The 21,495-nt window shown below is 42.9% G+C and overlaps 1 protein-coding gene across 1 annotated transcript in view; it reads right to left on the reverse strand.

The window, feature by feature from the left end:
• The window catches only part of LOC121001695 (cadherin-6-like), a 393,550-nt gene extending 375,571 nt beyond the window's left edge, over nucleotides 1-17,979 (reverse strand). The window contains exon 1 of the mRNA XM_040432869.1: nucleotides 17,865-17,979. The gene's annotated coding sequence lies outside the window, so the exon portion shown is untranslated. The remainder of the gene's footprint in view (nucleotides 1-17,864) is intronic.
• Between the last annotated feature and the right edge of the window lie 3,516 nt (nucleotides 17,980-21,495).

Here is a 21,495-nt window from a genome sequence, read left to right on the forward strand (position 1 = left end):
GTCAGGTGTAAAACACCAGGGAGTAAACAAAGAAGTGCAGAAAACCCTCAGGAATTCCCACTGACATTTAAAACAATATTTTGTCTCTTTCTTCACAGCCTGTTTGTGGGTATATACCAATGCAGGCAGTGAGTGCAAAAAGGAAAATCAAACAAGCACTCCAGCAATATGTTTCTGACTACATTGTGCAGGCTATTATGAAGGAGTGAGGCTCATGTGCATGTCTTGTGTATACCTCTATTAGTTGAGCCAACATACATGGTCTGTCTTCCAGATTGGTTCCCATACTGCAGCCTGCAATTCCTATTATGCCTCTAGCTTTCCAGAGGCAAAGGGGGTGGTGGCTCATCAAACTGCCCTTACTATGAATCCTATTTATGGGCACCAGGTTATAGAGATCAGCAACTCAGAACCTTTCCCCTCTAAACTGCAAAGCCTCCATTGTATTCCAAGAGATGCTTCTTCTTCTTACTACTCTCACATGACAGGGAGACATCAATCACAAGCAGGAAGCAGGGGAAAGCAGTATGAGGCCAGGATGATAAGAGGATTGCAAAACTGCCCTAACGTACGCTGCCATTTGATACCATCTGAAAGTGACGTATTCAGGAAGTTCTGTATATTCCTATAAGAGGCTGATTCCTCCACTGCCTCCTGCTTCTGATAGTTTTTCCCCATCGGCTCCTACAAGCAGTAGGCATAGAATACAGTGGACAACTTGAATACAGCACACACATATAGTACTGACAGGTAGTGTGAGTAAGGGATTTTGTATGTAAGTGTCACAATGTAGGGCGAGGGGAGGAACACCAGAATGACAACAGAAGGAAAATGACCCGAAACTAGGCCTCATGGCTAGGGAAAGGAAAAGGTCACCACCTAGGAAACCCTAAACCTAGCCCTGACTCGTGTCAGTATGAATAGACCCTGAAGGTGGGAATATTCATACACCGTATACCTAGGCCCTAGATACCCTGAAAATCCCTAGGAGTAGCGACAGGGTCTGAGACCACTGGTTCCTTCCCAGATGAACGAACCAGCGTCTCCCTGAGGCCTAGGAAACAATGAGCAAAAGGGGAAACCAAATACAAAGGGGAGTACACTTATCTTCAATAGAAAATGGATGAGCAGGAACTCAGAAGAGGACAACACACCAGCTCTTCCAACTCCAGGCAGATAATATCAACCGCATGGTAAGAAGTGTGAGTCCAGACTTAATAGAGGAACAGTAATGACCAAAAGCTACACCTGAAACAAGAGGTGTGGTCATACCAACAACAACACTGCAAAGTGAAAAGCAAGAGGCTGTCAGATAACCTTACGTGATGCAAGTCTCTCAGATGTTCTAACCTTTGTCACAGGAGGGATCGTGACAGTAAGTCTGCAGATAATATTTGTAGGGACCATTTAAATAACAGCACTTCTGATCCCTGGAGAAGTCATGCACTCTATGTATAGGAGGACTCTAAAGGAACAAGAGGGGTAGAGCCTGGTCTGGAGGAGAGGTGTCCGAGAACAGAGAGGAGGGCTGTGTCTGAAAAATCCAGCTAACCCATAAGCAATACTCAAAATGTCCACCACCCCAACAACCCTTGCTTTAAACCTAACCCTAACAAACCCAAAAGACCACTAAAGTCTTTTAAAAAAAAGTCCCATTAGCCCTGAATACAAGATATGTGTGGAGACTTTCATTCTGCCTACACAGGAGAGCAAGTTCTGGACTGGTGGTCAGACTGAGGTCACAGACACTGCTGCCCATAATGAAAGAGCTTAGAATGTATGGATGTAACTGAGCTGAAGTGAAAAAATGTTCTCTGCCAGAATTGGTAGTTTGTGCTACCTATCCAAAATCAAATTACTAGACTGCTTCTAATCATAAGGAACAGTGAATGTGGGCTGAAACCACACAGAAAGCATATAGCCAGGAATGCTTGCGTCCTAACCATACATATTCACTACACGTGTGCACCTGACTACTACTTCCAGCATTGAACGGTATATCAGCCGTGGCCTTCACAAAGACCTAGATGTGTAGGCAATGTCAAGGAGCACCGCCGCCTGCCTTTGTTATTAGCTGCTTCTCCAGAGTTTTTTTCTGATTGTGTAAACTGTTATATTTGTATTAAAATGGGGGCTGGAATAAAGCCTGGCAGCAATAAAAAGAAAGAATAAGCTGTACAATCTGGATGAAAAGCCTGAAACGTATCTCTGCTTAAACATAACATGGTGTCCGGAAGATTAATTCTCTGCTAGCAGCCTTGTAGAAACATTTCCTTAGGTGGTCTTGCCTTATGTAAATATTAGCAGGATTTCTTATCAGAAGAGAGCGGTTTTGCTCACATTTACACACTTACATTTTTACCGTATGCCTACCCTGCTTTGTGACGTTCTTGCATCTACTGGATGCATACTTTGCATTTCTTCTTGATCTGTTCAGTGTCAGGAATATGGTTGTTAAATTAAACCATTGACATTTGATCGGTGGGAGTCTGATGCCAAGCACCCCCCAATAAGCTGTTTATAGGGGCTGTAGGGTGGCCTCTTCGTAGTATACAAACACAGCATTACACATTGTATAGCGGCTCTGCTTGGAACTGACGCCTAATACCATTCACTTCAAAGTCCATGTGAGGCCACAGCCCTCAGCCGGATACCATGGCGCCTTCCAACAGCTGAACGGCGGCGGTCCCAAGAATCAGACCCCCATCAATAAGGTATTGACCCATCCTGAAAGTGTCGCCCTGCGACACAAGTTTGCAAAGTCACATTACTACAATGACTGACTGTGGCCCTGTGTGGTGGATTTCTATGGAACCATATTCAATATCATTAGGTGCAATCGGGAGCGCAACATCTGTTTAGGTGGCCCCAAGCTGCCATGTGAAATACTTATTCTGGTATCAACTGTTCGCCAACTAATATGGAAACGTAGAAAGGGGGCAATATGGGCACACATGTGTGAATGCGCCCATGGTTGTGAATGAGTTGTGCCTGTGTGTATACAGTATATGTGTATTTATTGGCTGTGGAGGCCCTTAACCCTTCGTGAAATCCTGCATACACCACTGGGTGCAAATTTACTCACAAAATATCCTGGAACTCAAAAGTATATTTAAAGGAGTTGTCTAGATTTAGAAAAAAGGGTCTGATTTATTCAAAAAAATGCGTGCCTTATTTATGCGTTAGAAAGAGAAATTATGTGTAGAGGAGACAAGTCTTGGAATGTGAGATCACCCTTAACCCCTTTGGGACACAGCATTATTTCACCTTAAAGACCCGGCCATTTTTTGCAAATCTGACCAGTGTCACTTTAAGTGGTGATAACTTTAAAACCACTTCGAAACGCGTCTGGCCGTTTTGGACTCATAACTACCCACCTAAGACCACCTTAAAGAGATTTCCTTCCATACCTTAATTGGAATTTTATTTGGTGCACTGGGCCCTTTAAAGATACCTCACATTCGAACAGAGTGAAAATATCACCTGATCCGGCTGACGTCACGTCACATGATACAACCAAGCTGCTACTCTACGGCAAAGACTGCAAACTCTTTCACGTGAGACGCTGAGGTCCGCGCTCCACATAGCTGGAAAGTTCGTACTACGGTAACAATAATCGATATACCGAACAACTAGAAGGACCGCAGGACTGCGTGACATTCGTGCGCTACATAGAGCCAAGGAGACACAGCCTGGAGATCAGTAAATGGAGGTAACAGGTAAGAGGCTGTGCGAGGGGGACGCCCCAGACGCCAGCCTTATTATTGATACCTGGCCTCCCAAGAGACCGATTTCATCAGTTTTTATACATCTTATATTTTTGCAAGTAACTCTTTATAGCATCACATATCAATAGTGACAACCATCCCTGGGAGGATAATTTTTTATTCACATTTATATCACAACATATGGTTTTACTATTGTAATATTATTATTGATACACCATGATTTATATTAGGGTATTGAGAATTGATATATTGTAAGAAGTATTTGGCACAAACTGTCACTTAATCATTTTAGATATATTGTTTAAGCACTAATGCACATTTAGTTCACATGATTGCAATATCTGAAATGTGAGGTCTAGTAACTGGTGTCCAACAATCTCAGCATATCAAGACTGTAAGGGCAATACAATATTTTTCTCAATTTTTTTTAACAAAATTAATTTATTTTTAATATTTGTCAGATGGTGAGTGCCTATTTTTAAATTTTAAATCTGCTATAACTTTAAAACGCTTTGACTTATCCAGGCCATTCTGAGATTGTTTTTTCATCACATATTGTACTTCATGACACTGGTAAAATGAAGTTAAAAAAAATCATTTTTATTTATTAAAAAAAACTAAAATTTACCATTTTTTTAAAAAAAAATTGCAAATTTCCAAGTTTCAATTTCTCTACTTCTATAATACATAGTAATACCTCCAAAAATAGTTATTACTTTACATTCCCCATATGTCTACTTCATGTTTGGATCATTTTGGAAATGATATTTTATTTTTTGGGGATGTTACAAGGCTTAGAAGTTTAGAAGCAAATCTTGAAATTTTTCTGAAATTTTCAAAAACCCAATTTTTAGGGACCAGTTCAGGTCTGAAGTCACTTTGCGAGGCTTACATAATAGAAACCACCCAAAAATGACCCCATTCTATAAACTACACCCCTCAAGGTATTCAAAACTGATTTTACAAACTTTGTTAACCCTTTAGGTGTTCCACAAGAATTAATGGAAAATAGAGATACAATTTAAAAATTTCACTTTTTTGGCAGATTTTCCATTTTAATAATTTTTTTTCCAGTTACAAAGCAAGGGTTAACAGCCAAACCAAACTCAATATTTATGGCCCTGATTCTGTAGTTTACAGAAACACCCCATATGTGGTCGTAAACCGCTGTACGGGCACACGGCAGGGCGCAGAAGGAAAGGAATGCCATACGGTTTTTGGAATGCAGGTTTTGCTGGACTGTTTTTTTTTTACACCATTTCCCATTTGAAGCCCCCCTGATGCACCCCTAGAGTAGAAACTCCATAAAAGTGACCCCATATAAGAAACTACACCCCTCAAGGTATTCAAAACAGATTTTACAAACTTTGTTAACCCTTTAGGTGTTCCACAAGAATTATGGAAAATAGAGATACAATTTAAAAATTTCACTTTTTTGGCAGATTTTCCATTTTAATATTTTTTTTACTTTTACAAAGCAAGGGTTAACAGACAAACAAAACTCAATATATGTGGCTCTGATTCTGTAGTTTACAGAAACACCCCATATGTGGTCGTAAACTACAGTACGGGCACACGGCAGGGTGCAAAAGGAAAGGAATGCCATACGGTTTTTGGAAGGCAGATTTTGCTGGACTGGTTTTTTTGACACCATGTCCCATTTGAAGCCCCCCTGATGCAACCCTAGAGTAGAAACGCCATAAAAGTGACCCCATCTAAGAAACTACACCCCTCAAGGTATTCTAAACAGATTTTACAAACGTCGTTAACCCTTTAGGTGTTCCATAAGAGTTATTGGCAAATGAAGATGAAATTTCAGAATTTCTATTTTTTGGCAAATTTTCCATTTTAATAAATTTTTCCCAGTAACAAAGCAAGGGTTAACAGCCAAACAAAACTCAATATTTATGGCCCTGATTCTGTAGTTTACATAAACACCCCATATGTGGTCGTAAACTGATGTACGGGCACACGGCAGGGCGCAGAAGGAAAGGAATGACATACGGTTTTTGGAAGGCAGATTTTGCTGGACAGTTTTTTTTTTACACCATGTCCCATTTGAAGCCCCCCTGATGCACCCCTAGAGTAGAAACTCCAAAAAAGTGACCCCATTTTAGAAACTACGGGATAGAGTGGCAGTATTATTGGTACTAGTTTAGGGTACATATGATTTTTGGTTGCTCTATATTACACTTTTTGTGAGGCAAGGTAACAAGAAATAGCTGTTTTGGCACCGTTTTTATTTTTTGTTATTTACAACATTCATCTGACAGGTTAGATCATGTGGTATTTTTATAGAGCAGGTTGTCACAGACGCAGCGATACCTAATATGTATAGTTTTTTTTTATTTATGTAAGTTTTACACAATGATTTCATTTTTTAAACAAAAAAAAAAATCATGTTTTAGTGTTTCCATAGTCTGAGAGCCAAAAATTTTTAAGTTTTTGGGCGATTACCTTGGGTAGGGTATGATTTTTGCAGGATGAGATGACGGTTTTATTGGCACTATTTTGGGGTGCGTGTGACTTTTTGATCGCTTGCAATTACACTTTTTGTGATGTAAGGTGCCAAAAAATGGTTTATTTAGCACAGTTTTTATTTTAAATTTTTTACGGTGTTCATCTGAGGGGTTAGGTCATGTGATATTTTTATAGAGCCGGTCGATACGGACACGGCAATACCTAATATGTAAACTTTTTTTTATTATGTAAGTTTTACACAATGATTTCATTTTTTAAGCAAAAAAAATCATGTTTTAGTGTTTCCATAGTCTGAGAGCAATAATTTTTTCAGTTTTTGGGCGATTACCTTGGGTAGGGTATGATTTTTGCGGGATGAGATGACGGATTTATTGGCACTACTTTGGGGTGCGTGTGACTTTTTGATCGCTTGCTATTACACTTTTTGTGATGTAAGGTGACAAAAAATTGTTTATTTAGCACAGTTTTTATTTTTTACGGTGTTCATCTGAGGGGTTAGGTCATGTGATATTTTTATAGAGCCAGTCGATGCGGATGCGGCGATACCTAATATGTATACTTTTTTTTTATTTATGTAAGTTTTACACAATAACAGCTTTTTTAAAACAAAAAAAATCATGTTTTAGTGTCTCCATATTCTGAGCCATAGTTTTTTTTTATTTTTTGGGCGGTTGTCTCAGGTAGGGGCTCATTTTTAGCGGGATGAGGTGATGGTTAGATTGGTATTATTTTGGTGGGCAAATCGCTTGCTGTTGTACTTTTTGTGATGTAAGGTGACAAAAAAATTGTTTATTTAGCACAGTTTTTATTTTTTATGGTGTTCATCTGAGGGGTTAGGTCATGTGATATGTTTATAGAGCCGGTCAATACGGACGCGGCGATAATTAATATGTATACTTTTTTTTTCCCCTATTTTTTACCAATTTTTTTTTACTTTATTTGGGGAAAATTAAGTTTTTGTTTATTTTTACTTGAAACTTTAATTTTTTGGGGGGAAAACTTTATTTTTTCCACCTTATTTTTTGTCCCACTTTGGGACTTAAACTTTTGGGGGTCTAATCCTTTACAATGCATTCCAATACTTCTGTATTGAAATGCATTAGCTGTATGAGTAATGACTAAATTTTTCCAAACTTTGCTTATCTCTAGTTTCTAGTATTGACGCTGATGGGGCGTCCTGCAAACAAACGTTAAATGCCAATTTAAGTCTGCCCCTCTTTATTGGTTAGCAGAACTTCTATGAAAGGTCCCAGCTTACCTTGTCTAGAGCAGTGATGCAGCCTGAACCTTTCCTGATCCACATACAGTACAGACCAAAAGTTTGGACACACCTTTTCATTCAAAGAGTTTTCTTTATTTTCATGACTATGAAAATTGTAGATTCACACTGAAGGCATCAAAACTATGAATTAACACATGTGGAATTATATACATAACAAACAAGTGTGAAACAACTGAAAATATGTCATATTCTAGGTTCTTCAAAGTAGCCACCTTTTGCTTTGATTACTGCTTTGCACACTCTTGGCATTCTCTTGATGAGCTTCAAGAGGTAGTCCCCTGAAATGGTTTTCACTTCACAGGTGTGCCCTGTCAGGTTTAATAAGTGGGATTTCTTGCCTTATAAATGGGGTTGGGACCATCAGTTGCGTAGAGGAGAAGTCAGATGGATACACAGCTGATAGTCCTACTGAATAGCCTGTTAGAATTTGTATTATGGCAAGAAAAAAGCAGCTAAGTAAAGAAAAACGAGTGGCCATCATTACTTTAAGAAATGAAGATCAGTCAGTCAGCTGAAAAATTGGGAAAACTTTGAATGTAAGGGCTATTTGACCATGAAGGAGAGTGATGGGGTGCTGTACCAGATGACCTGGCCTTCACAGTCACCGGACCTGAACCCAATCGAGATGGTTTGGGGTGATCTGGACCGCAGAGTGAAGGCAAAAGGGCCAACAAGTGCTAAGCATCTCTGGGAACTCCTTCAAGACTGTTGGAAGACCATTTCAGGGGACTACCTCTTGAAGCTCATCAAGAGAATAACAAGAGTGTGCAAAGCAGTAATCAAAGCAAAAGGTGGCTACTTTGAAGAACCTAGAATATTACATATTTTTAGTTGTTTCACACTTGTTTGTTAGGCCTCTTTCACACTTGCGTTGTCCAGATCCGTTGTGTACTCCATTTGCCGGAAGTGCCCACCAGATCCGTAACACTGCAAGTGAACTGAAAGCATTTGAAGACGGATCCGTCTTCAAAATGCATTCAGTGTTACTATGGCACCCAGGACGCTATTAAAGTCCTGGTTGCCATAGTAGTAGTGGGGAGCGGGGGAGCAGTATACTTACCGTCCGTGCGGCTCCCGGGGCGCTCCAGAATGACGTCAGGGTGCCCCATGCGCATGGATGACGTGATCCATGCGATCACGTCATCCATGCACGTGGGGCGCCCTGACGTCACTCTGAAGCGCCCCGGGAGCCGCACGGACGGTAAGTATACTGCTCCCCCGCTCCCCACTACACTTTACCATGGCAAACAGGACTTTAGTGTCCTGGCAGCCATGGTAACCATTCAGAAAAAGATAAACGTCGGATCCGGTAATGCGCCGAAACGACGTTTAGCTTAAGGCCGGATCCGGATTAATGCCTTTCAATGGGCATTAATTCCGGATCCGGCCTTGCGGCAAGTGTTCAGGATTTTTGACCGGAGCAAAAAGCGCAGCATGCTGCGGTATTTTCTCCGGCCAAAAAACGTTCCGTTCCGGAACTGAAGACATCCTGATGCATCCTGAACGGATTTCTCTCCATTCAGAATGCATGGGGATAAACCTGATCAGGATTCTTCCGGCATAGAGCCCCAACGACGGAACTCTATGCCGAAACAGAACAACGCAAGTGTGAAAGAGCCCTTATGTATAATATAATTCCACATGTGTTAATTCATAGTTTTGATGCCTTCATAGTCATGAAAATAAAGAAAACTCTTTGAATGAGAAGGTGTGTCCAAACTTTTGGTCTGTACTGTACGTATCAATGGCGAGTAAGAGGAGGCAAAACGGATTCCGCCTATGCCACATACAGACATATCTATGTGTAAAGGAAACACTAATGCATACCTGTCACACTTGCTTGAACACCGATTTGATGCATACCATATGTTAAAGCGATGCTCTATGTCCTAGACCTCAGTGATTGATTTTGTAATAAGTATGCCACTAGTACTAAATTTACATAAAGAGAGCCATTTCTGTGAATATAGAGCATGTTGTATCCATTTCAAATAAAAAATGTCAAGAGACATAATTATTATTTGTATGCCATTGATAGAAATGCAATCAAATGTTTTACTAAATGCATAAAGAGATGTAAAAAAAAAAGAAAAAAATGATTAATGACCTCTTCCACCTAAATATCAATTCCTGGAGCAGCCGCTGGTAGTAGACCATTATTACACATAGCACAGCTTTCATAATAGGTAAAGCTGACACCTACAACTTGATGGGTGTCAAAAATCTGATGATGTTTAATATTGTATGTAGACTTTCAGTTTCCATGTAGCCGGCAGCACGTGGATGTAATACAGAATCGAAGAGGACTATGATCTCCACAGGCTGGTGGGAAAGGTACCGATTTTAGTGTGGGTGTTCTTTGTCTGAGGAAGAATCTATTAAAAATAAATATATATTTTTTATACGAATAACACACAAAAAAATTTTTTTTAAAGCCAGTAGGCAGTATGAGAGGTTGCTGAGATAAGGATCCATGCATGCCATCATGGCCTGCTGTTATTGCTTAAAGTTTAACCCAAGCTCCCCGTAGGTCGCCTGTGGAAGAAAACTGGAGATATTGTGAGGATCGTGCACATTTTAATTTGCTGCTGGATCCATTCAGATGGCTCTCTTATGTTTATGTTCCATTGGGACTGTAGGTAATATCATTTACTTGTCACTTGGTTTCCAGGTAAGTAAAGGACGTCCCGTGAGCCAGTGTCAAGGGGACATTAAAGTGGGAGACTAGAATGGGGTCTATTAGATGCCGAGGGCCATATCAATAAGAGGGGATTTTGCTGATAAAGGGAACCTGTCACCTCCCAAAACCATCCTAAGCCGCCAGCAGTACCTGTGTGTAGCCAGCAGTGTGTTTCTGATGATGCCTTTCTTCCTGAAGGCAGATGCAGCAAAAGTACTGAAAACGTTGTTTTATCCCCTGCCCGACGCGCTTCTCCACACAAGCTTGAAGTCATGGGGGCAGCGGCCTCCTTGCTTCATGTCACGGTAACCACACCCCCTTACCTGCCCCTTCGCTGTGACTGACAGCTGGCAGTTCGGCTGGCTTTCCCGAACTCTCTGCATAAGCGCCATCAGTCACAGTGAAGGGGCAGGGAAGGGGGCGTGGTTACCGTGACATGAAGCAAGGAGGCCGCTGCCCCCATGACTTCAAGCTTGTGTGGAGAAGCGCGTCGGGCAGGGGATAAAACAAAGTTTTCAGTACTTTTGCTGCATCTGCCTTCAGGAAGAAAGGCATCATCAGAAACGCGCTGCTGGCTACACACAGGTACAGCTGGCAGCTTGGGATGGTTTTGGGAGGTGACAGGTTCCCTTTAAAGATACGAATAAAGTGCTGGAGATTTTCTATATCCTGTACATAGATGAGGAATGCTCCTATAGAGCATATACCAAGGAGCTGTAGGATGAGGTGTCCTTCACATCTACATTGGACTCTCCATTAGGAGCCACCACTGTATCTTCCATACAAAATGTACTATTTAGTCTGATCAGATGATGGACACTGACGGAGCCCCATTATGGTCAGTCGGGAGGCGTTGCCTTCATTCATGTGACAGATCTGGATTTGGCTTGTATTGCATTGTTCTATGACGCGATGCCTGGCGGAGATGTGACTGAAGCCTTAGGTGTGAGTAGGCTGTTTTCTCATCTCTACACTTTTGGAAAAGTTGAAATAAACCCCTTCAGAGAAGCAAAGACAAATCTTCCATGGAGAAGGATATTGGATACAGCAAAAATGATACCGATGAAAGTATGTTAATTTGTAGGTTTCACTTACATTTTAGGAAACTGCATGAACCCCAATATACTCTCATTATCGGAACAGATCCTTTTACTGGTGAAATGGAAAGCCACAGGCCATCACATACTCTGCGCCTACCCGGTGTCACAGGGACACCTGATCATATGATCATCACACTGGGTGACACTGGCTTTATTTACACCACCTATTAGTTGGCTTAGTTTACGCCAGTATTTTGCTGCTTTTTTGGTGCATATTGTTGCATCTTAAGCCCTGCGTCTCTCAGACAGACCACGCCTCTTTCCCACTTAACCACGCCCCATTGTCAGACAAGGTGAAAAAGGGTCTAAAACAATAAGCATATATGTCAGATTTTAGGGTAAACTGCCCAAGAATTCTGGCCTATTTTGATGAAATAATCTCCCCCACCTGATTTCCATTAACAAGTTTGATGACTAAAAGTGTGAACAAAGCCATAAAACTGAATGTGAACAAGCCCTTAGAACAGCCTCTGCAGGATGCTAGTATTAACTCATACTACAGTCTGTACTCTGTATTCCCTGGAGAGAGTCAGCGTCTAGTAATTTTCTGGTTCAGGGGAAGAATCCAGAGGGTCCCCACAGAAGGACACCAAGGAGTCACTGAAATGAATAGTCCATCCTTGTATTGTAATGCACATATGCCCGGGCCCTTCACAGGAGGAGCTGCTCCAGATCTCATGTTAGAGACGCAGAATACCATATAACTACAAATAACAGCGCCCAATGTGTGATCCAGCATGCAAAGTAATGTGTGTTGAGGGCCTGCGGTACTCCGGAGGGTCCTTGGCAGTTGTTCAATTATGTATCTGACTTGAAATCAAGCCTTCTGAAAGTCTATCCTACCACAAGCATGGTCTAATACTGGTACGTAAGAATTAAAAGGGCATTAGGGCAACAAGAAGAACATGGATTTCTGATTAGAGGAGATTCTTGAGCCAGACCTGGGGCCACGTACACCCCCGTTTCTGCCACAGGTGTTCACTTTAGGTGCCGTGGATGTTATCGTGGCTTAGCGCCACTGAATGGAGCTAGCCTGCGATTGGACATCTGCCACAGCTTCAAGCACTGGCAGCCCGCCGTCCCGCCTTTAAACTTCCAGCGCGACCTTCTATTGAAAACAATAGGAGGCAGACACCATGCGGCCGCTGCCGGAACCATGGCTTGGTGTCTGCGCCAAAACTCCAGGGGCAAATTTCTCCCTAAAATTAGTTCTCTTTTTCTTTCATTTGTTAACCTTTTACTGAACATATTGCAACGTTAACGGCCATGGAGTACAATGTAAGTAGAATCCACGCCTGCTGCTGTCTGTGTACTGAAATAATACAATTCTGCAGAATAAGAGAGCACACGGCGCATTGATTTACTCTATCGAGAAACATTCCCAGACTGACCAGTGTTACCAGCGGAATGGAAATGGCCTCCTTTATGTTAGGCTGACCACTTTACATCAAATTGGTTCTAATGTAATGAAGATTGCTCTCACCCGGGCACCGATACAAGAAATCTAGAAGAGAGCTACATCCTAACCTCAAATGACTACTCTCCATCAGCTCGACTCCAGATGAGGCTGAAATGCCAGCCCTTTCTTTTCACCAGCTCCTAGGAACGGATCCACCATCATCATCATGATTAATCAGTCTCTGCAGTCATTGTGCAGGAAGAAGGGGACTGTTTCACGCTCACCTCTACTTTCACCTTGAAACATGCGAGCGTTTCTTACTAAATATCACAGAGAATAATGTCACCTTCTTCTGAGCCAAAGCATCTACTGCACCACATAACAAGCCTGCGTGCTGCCAACCAGCTGCAAACATTACACCCAGATAACAGAATTGGCGAGCTTGAGCGGATTTAAGTGCACGCTCTGAGCTTGTCACAGGAGCCACCAGCCCTGATCTTGTGTGATGAGCAAGCCACCTCATGCAGAGTGAATTAGTCATGCCCTGACCCTTTGAGCTCAGCTTCAGAAAGAAGTTTCCTTGTTAGTAGCTCCCACCCTGGAATAGATTTCCTGAGCCCCTGCCCAGAGAACACACATCCAGCGGGAAGATTCTATAGAGCTCATGTAAAAGGGCAGGAGAAGGTGCAGCATCTGGACTCCCCCCAGTGCCCCCTGAGCTATAAATCCACTATACTTCACTCTGAAGCTAAAAGAAGGAGCCCTCATCTTCAGAAGATAAATGGCACATACTGGAAGTCAGCTCATCAGAAATGTGATAATGTGACACATCCTGCATCGACCTATTGTAAACCTGCTAGAATATAGTAGCCTCATGACTAGGCGAGAAGTAAATGGAGCGACCCCCCCCCCCCCCTCCCTGAATTTTATCTGCGCCGGAGCACATTTCAGATGCTACACTCGCCGTTCAATAGCAAGGCAAGTCCTGCATTTCATCAGCGGGAATATTGATTCTCCATGCAGAACTTTCTGCCTAATTCTAATATGGCCACATGCTTTCCCTCGAAGAGTGCAAGGAAATGGCAAACTAATGGCATCCCGAGCGCTCGCTGTTTCATTTCTGAAAGCTCTCTATTTGACTCATTTGGCCGCCCGCCAGTAGAGCAAACTGAGAGAGAATAAAAACGCGTCCCACTTTGGCGTGTGATGCTCTCTCATGGTCTTGTCTGGGGGTCCTGCGTGCAGTGTGAATGGACGCCTAGCAGCCAGGGAAGCACGCAATAAGCTAGTACATAATTCCGGTAACTTCTGAATACTGTGCAAGCGCAGTCTGCTGAAAACCTCATGTCCTGGCTTAATTAGAAGTAACCCACATCCAAGGCAGTCAAATAAATGAGAGGGTCTCCTTTGATGGGAAGAGACTGGGAGCGGAGAGAGGAGAATCACATTTCCCCGGGGAATAGGCATTTGCTTCAAAGAGAAATCAGACTGGAACATTAGTTCGGTCCCACAGGAGCCGAGCGGGAGGGCCCACAGTCACTTTCCGTCAGAAATCCACTTCTACTAACTTCTTAATTACTATTTTTTGTTAATTGCCCCTAATCTTCTTTTCTCGCTGCCACAATACAAGGCATGCCCAATGCGAAATATCTGGAGCCAGCAAATTGCTCCGACCGGCGTGAATCCTGCGACTGTGACGAGGGAAAATACTGCATATGTCAATTTCTTCTCAGCCGTGGACGTATCTGACTGAGCTGATGGCTCCGAATTGGTTTTCCTGCAGAACCCAGAGGGACAGAGCATTCCCGGGAGACAAGGAAGCGTGCCCGTTCCTTAAAGGACAACTGAAGACGGCAGAAGAAAACAGTAAGCAGCGAGTCCCAGTGCTGCTGTAATAGCATTGCCCTACAACAGTATGGATCGCATTTCACTTCAATCAATAGTTAGTGTTTGCAGAGCCCTTTTTGTGCCATTTATCATGTAGAGAAAGTTACTACAAGACACTTACTAAGGGGTTGGGATTGTCCATAGATTCATTACACGCTGCTTGTATCCAGAGATTATGGCCATCGCTGCTGCGCATGCGTCACTATGTGAGCTCCCACAGTCAGTGGGCAAGCACGACCACCAAAGCTGGACTGCAGGGTGGTCGTCACCCCAGTGTATAATGTGATGGAAAAAGGAATCCAGCCAGCAAAGGAGGCAATATAGACGACCACAATACATTAGTAAGTGCCTTGTAGTAGATAGACAGCCCCTTTAATGCTTCCCTATTGGAGTCGATCTGGGCCCAGGTTTGACTCTTTCATTTGCCTTTCTTGTCATTTGTCCCACTTTTCACATGAATAAATAAAAAGAGCGGTGCATTGTGAGAGGAGCCTGGCACAGACATGACTTCTCCCCCCCCCCCCTCACATAGACTCCTGTGCAGTGAGCTGTGCAAATCAGATTAATGTCATTATCTAGAATTAGTGCAGGGAGCCGAGCGCTGGGAGTATCCACCGAAAAGGCAGGTAAAGGCGAGCGGATACCTGCTCAGCTCTGCTACATTCGACGCCACATCCAGGCAGAATTGTCCTTCTTTCAGCCTGAAACTCTATTATGTGACTGCTTCCCTTTCTCCAAGCAAAATACCATTATTCTTTCCAAGGAGGTCATACAAGCAGCAAAGGATGCCTCCAACTAAAAATCCAGTAATTGCAGAGATCTAACAAATGTCGCCTCTTCTATAGGGAGATGGCACGTCACCTTTGTCACCACTGACACCCTTCACTATGACTTGGCGGCTACAGTCACGGCAAAGTAACATGAATGTGAGGAGACGTTAGCGGCCCAAATTAATACTATATATATCTATAGGCAAAGCAAAGTGACTCAGAAGAGCAGAGATCACATCTATGAGATATATATATATATAATAACATCGTATCATATCCATAATGTCCCATCTATACACCCCCAGGAGCACCAGGTATGATATCAGTAATGTCCTATCTATACACCCCCAGGAGCACCAGGTATGATATCAGTAATGTCCCATCTATACACCCCCAGGAGCACCAGGTATGATATCAGTAATGTCCCATCTATACACCCCCAGGAGCACCAGGTATCATATCCATAATGTCCCATCTATACACCCCCAGGAGCACCAAGTATGATATCAGTAATGTCCTATCTATACACCCCCAGGAGCACCAGGTATGATATCAGTAATGTCCTATCTATACACCCCCAGGAGCACCAGGTATGATATTAGTAATGTCCCATCTATACACCCCCAGGAGCACCAGGTATGATATCAGTAATGTCCTATCTATACACCCCCAGGAGCACCAGGTATGATATCCAAAATGTCCCATCTATACACCGCCAGGAGCACCAGGTATGATATCCAAAATGTCCCATCTATACACCCCCAGGAGCACCAGGTATGATATCAGTAATGACCCATCTATACACCCCCAGCAGCACCAGGTATGATATCAGTAATGTCCCATCTATACACCCCCAGGAGCACCAGGTATGATATCCATAATGTCCCATCTATACACCCCCAGGAGCACCAGGTATGATATCCATAATGTCCCATCTATACACCCCCAGGAGCACCAGAAATGATATCAGTAATGTCCCATCTATACACCCCCAGGAGCACCAGGTATGATATCCATAATGTCCCATCTATACACCCCCAGGAGCACCAGAAATGATATCAGTAATGTCCCATCTATACACCCCCAGGAGCACCAGGTATGATATCAGTAATGTCCTATCTATATACCCCCAGCAGCACCAGGTATGATATCAGTAATGCCCCATCTTTACACCCCCAGGAGCACCAGGTATCATATCCATAATGTCCCATCTATACACCCCCAGGAGCACCAGGTATGATATCAGTAATGTCCCATCTATACAAACCCAGGAGCACCAGGTATGATATCAGTAATGTCCCATCTATACAAACCCAGGAGCACCAGGTATCATATCCATAATGTCCCATCTATACACCCCCAGGAGCACCAGGTATGATATCAGTAATGTCCCATCTATACACCCCCAGGAGCACCAGGTATCATATCCATAATGTCCCATCTATACACCCCCAGGAGCACCAGGTATGATATCAGTAATGTCCCATCTATACACCCCCAGCAGCACCAGGTATGATATCAGTAATGTCCCATCTATACACCCCCAGGAGCACCAGGTATGATATCAGTAATGTCCCATCTATACACCCCCAGCAGCACCAGGTATGATATCAGTAATGTCCCATCTATACACCCCCAGGAGCACCAGGTATGATATCAGTAATGTCCCATCTATACACCCCCAGGAGCACCAGGTATCATATCACAGCATTAATGTTACTAAAGTATATTATCTTACTCCACCAACAGTCTAATCCATAGGGGGTATAGTAAGGTATAGTGACTATAGGGGACATACCTGTCCCCTTAGCTTCATCCATAGGGGGTATAGTAAGGTGACTATGGGGGGCATAGCTACATGTATATGGGGGTCATACCTAGTTCCATTAACTTCATCTATAGGGGGTATAGTAGGATCCTTATGGGGGCATACTTCTTCCCACTAGCTTCATCCATAGGGGTATAGTAAGGTGACTACAGGGGACATACCTGGTCCCACTAGCTTTATCCATAGGGGTTATAGTAAAGGTGACTATGGGGGGCATAGCTACATGTATATGGGGGGCATACCTAGTTCCACTAGCTTTATCCATAGGGGGTATAGTAAGGTGACTACAGGGGGCATACTTCTTCCCACTAGCTTCATGCATAGGGGGTACAGTAAGGTGATCATGGGGACATACCTAGTTCCACTAGTTTATCCATAGGGGGTACAGTAAGGTGACTAGAGGGGACATACCTGGTGCCCAGTTCCCGGCTGGAGACCCCTCTAGCAGTCAGCCCCCTAGGTCAGCCATTGCTATTAGTACAGCAGTATCCCATGACATGACACCTCAGCGGCAGCACCCATACACATATCTCGCAGGCAGCTGAGTGTGACCAGTGCACGCGTGTCCGCTGCCGCCAGCCGTGCAGGGCACCGGGCATCCCTCCGAGTGAGGTGACCTTCAATAACCTGCCAAGCAGCCAGCAACTTTCTACAGCAGAAGCCCTAGTCACAGCACGGAGGAGGACGGCAGAGGTCCTCGTGTCCTTACCGGCCGGGCGAGGTGTCCGCGGGGTGAGCCTCCTGAGTGAGTGGCCGCTGGGCAGAGCGCCGGCTGTGGTACTGTGCTGTCACTCCTCCTCCTGCACAGTAGATGGACCTCCTCAGCCTCTGCACAGCATCACTTGTAACTCAGGGAGAAGGAACCATGGGGCTGCTTAATAATGGGGGAGAGGCAGAGCCTGAGCGCCCTCCCCGAGCTCCGAGCCTGTGCTGCCGGTACTGGAGCTGCAGCGCGGACTGCGGAGCAAGGGGTTAAGGAGCACACACTGATGTGGGAGGGGGCGGGGCTATGCCGGAGACCCCCTCAGAGAAGGACTAGAGGGAGCAGCCAAGGCGAAGGGCAGAGCTCCTCCAGCACCCAGCCTCTGCTGCACATGGAAGTTTACATTCTCACTATGGTAGTGCCAGTCCTCATCACTATAGTATTATATGTGCCAGTCCTCATCACTATTAGTGGTGTTAGTGGCAGTGCCATCACTATAGTATTATATGTGCCAGTCCTCATCACTATTAGTGGTATTAGTGCCAGTCCTCATCACTATAGTATTATATGTGCCAGTCCTCATCACTATTAGTGGTGTTAGTACCAGTCCTCATCACTATAGTATTATATGTGCCAGTCCTCATCACTATTAGTGGTATTAGTGCCAGTCATCATCACTATAGTATTATATGTACCAGTCCTCATCACTATTAGTGGTATTAGTGCCAGTCCTCATCACTATAGTATTATATGTACCAGTCCTCATCACTATTAGTGATATTAGTGCCAGTCATCATCACTATAATATTATATGTACCAGTCCTCATCACTATTAGTGGTATTAGTGCCAGTCCTCATCACTATAGTATTATATGTGCCAGTCCTCATCACTATTAGTGGTGTTAGTGCCAGTGCCATCACTATAGTATTATATGTGCCAGTCCTCATCACTATTAGTGGTATTAGTGCCAGTCCTCATCACTATAGTATTATATATACTAATCACCATCACTATTAGTGGTATTAGTGCCAGTTCTTTAGCACTATTAGTGGTGTTAGTACCAGTCCTCATCACTATAGTATTATATGTGCCAGTCCTCATCACTATTAGTGGTGTTAGTGCCAGTCCTCATCACTATAGTATTAAGTGTGCCAGTCCTCATCACTATAGTATTATATGTACCAGTCCTCATCACTATCAGTGGTGTTAGTGCCAGTCCTCATCACTATAGTATTATATGTGCCAGTCCTCATCACTATTAGTGGTGTTAGTGCCAGTGCCATCACTATAGTATTATATGTGCCAGTCCTCATCACTATTAGTGGTATTAGTGCCAGTCCTCATCACTATAGTATTATATGTACCAGTCCTCATCACTATTAGTGATATTAGTGCCAGTCATCATCACTATAATATTATATGTACCAGTCCTCATCACTATTAGTGGTATTAGTGCCAGTCCTCATCACTATAGTATTATATGTGCCAGTCCTCATCACTATTAGTGGTGTTAGTGCCAGTCCTCATCACTATAGTATTATATGTGCCAGTCCTCATCACTATTAGTGGTATTAGTGCCAGTCATCATCACTATAGTATTATATGTACCAGTCCTCATCACTATTAGTGGTATTAGTGCCAGTCCTCATCACTACAGTATTATATGTACCAGTCCTCATCACTATTAGTGGTATTAGTGCCAGTCCTCATCACTATAGTATTATATGTGCCAGTCCTCATCACTATTAGTGGTATTAGTGCCAGTCCTCATCACTATAGTATTATATGTGCCAGTCCTCATCACTATTAGTGGTGTTAGTGCCAGTCCTCATCACTATAGTATTATATGTGCCAGTCCTCATCACTATTAGTGGTGTTAGTGCCAGTCCTCATCACTATAGTATTATATGTGCCAGTCCTCATCACTATTAGTGGTATTAGTGCCAGTCCTCATCACTATAATATTATATGTACCAGTCCTCATCACTATTAGTGGTATTAGTGCCAGTCCTCATCACTATAGTATTATATGTGCCAGTCCTCATCACTATAGTATTATATGTACCAGTCCTCATCACTATCAGTGGTGTTAGTGCCAGTCCTCATCACTATAGTATTATATGTGCCAGTCCTCATCACTATTAGTGGTGTTAGTGCCAGTGCCATCACTATAGTATTATATGTGCCAGTCCTCATCACTATTAGTGGTATTAGTGCCAGTCCTCATCACTATAGTATTATATATACTAATCACCATCACTATTAGTGGTATTAGTGACAGTTCTTTAGCACTATTAGTGGTGTTAGTACCAGTCCTCATCACAATAGTATTATATGTGCCAGTCCTCATCACTATTAGTGGTGTTAGTGCCAGTCCTCATCACTATAGTATTATATGTGCCAGTCCTCATCACTATTAGTGGTATTAGTGCCAGTCATCATCACTATAGTATTATATGTACCAGTCCTCATCACTATTAGTGGTATTAGTGCCAGTCCTCATCACTATAGTATTATATGTACCAGTCCTCATCACTATTAGTGGTATTAGTGCCAGTCATCATCACTATAGTATTATATGTACCAGTCCTCATCACTATTAGTGGTATTAGTGCCAGTCATCATCACTATAATATTATATGTACCAGTCCTCATCACTATTAGTGGTATTAGTGCCAGTCCTCATCACTACAGTATTATATGTACCAGTCCTCATCACTATTAGTGGTATTAGTGCCAGTCCTCATCACTATAATATTATATGTACCAGTCCTCATCACTATTAGTGGTATTAGTGCCAGTCATCATCACTATAGTATTATATGTGCCAGTCCTCATCACTATTAGTGGTGTTAGTGCCAGTCCTCATCACTATAGTATTATATGTGCCAGTCCTCATCACTATTAGTGGTATTAGTGCCAGTCCTCATCACTATAGTATTATATGTGCCAGTCCTCATCACTATTAGTGGTGTTAGTGCCAGTCCTCATCACTATAGTATTATATGTGCCAGTCCTCATCACTATAGTATTATATGTACCAGTCCTTATCACTATCAGTGGTGTTAGTGCCAGTCCTCATCACTATAGTATTATATGTGCCAGTCCTCATCACTATTAGTGGTGTTAGTGCCAGTGCCATCACTATAGTATTATATGTGCCAGTCCTCATCACTATTAGTGGTATTAGTGCCAGTCCTCATCACTATAGTATTATATATACTAATCACCATCACTATTAGTGGTATTAGTGCCAGTTCTTTAGCACTATTAGTGGTGTTAGTACCAGTCCTCATCACTATAGTATTATATGTGCCAGTCCTCATCACTATTAGTGGTGTTAGTGCCAGTCCTCATCACTATAGTATTATATGTGCCAGTCCTCATCACTATTAGTGGTATTAGTGCCAGTCATCATCACTATAGTATTATATGTACCAGTCCTCATCACTATTAGTGGTATTAGTGCCAGTCCTCATCACTATAGTATTATATGTACCAGTCCTCATCACTATTAGTGGTATTAGTGCCAGTCCTCATCACTATAGTATTATATGTGCCAGTCCTCATCACTATTAGTGGTATTAGTGCCAGTCATCATCACTATAGTATTATATGTACCAGTCCTCATCACTA

This window comes from Bufo bufo, chromosome 5 (genome assembly GCF_905171765.1).
Source record: "Bufo bufo chromosome 5, aBufBuf1.1, whole genome shotgun sequence".
NCBI classification, from domain to species: Eukaryota; Metazoa; Chordata; class Amphibia; order Anura; family Bufonidae; genus Bufo; species Bufo bufo.